Below are 332 nucleotides of genomic sequence, written 5' to 3'. Positions count from 1 at the left end.
AGATTTCAGCCCAGGCTGGGAGGACGAGGACAGACGAGGCCGGGACGGAGCTGGGAAACCGTGTCGTGACCGGGCTCCGGCAGAGGTGCTGATGCGGGAAACCATTTTCCCATAGGAGAGGCTTTTTGCCCACGCCGTGCTGTGTGCCTGGGTGAGTCCCTAAACTTCTCTGAACCTCGGCTCCAACCCTGACATTGGGCCAGTCTCTCAGATCTTTCTGAGCGTTAAAATTCTGTGAGGTGTCACCAACGCTCTCCAACTCTGTGCCATGAGACATGATCACCCCCCCCCTCCACCGCCTCCGAGGGTGTCATTGCTCACATTTTCAATGC

Source organism: Pteropus vampyrus, unplaced genomic scaffold, assembly GCF_000151845.1.
Source record: "Pteropus vampyrus isolate Shadow unplaced genomic scaffold, Pvam_2.0 Scaffold268, whole genome shotgun sequence".
NCBI classification, from domain to species: Eukaryota; Metazoa; Chordata; class Mammalia; order Chiroptera; family Pteropodidae; genus Pteropus; species Pteropus vampyrus.
The sequence above is the reverse complement of the archived record's forward strand: the minus strand, read 5'-3'. Positions refer to the sequence as shown.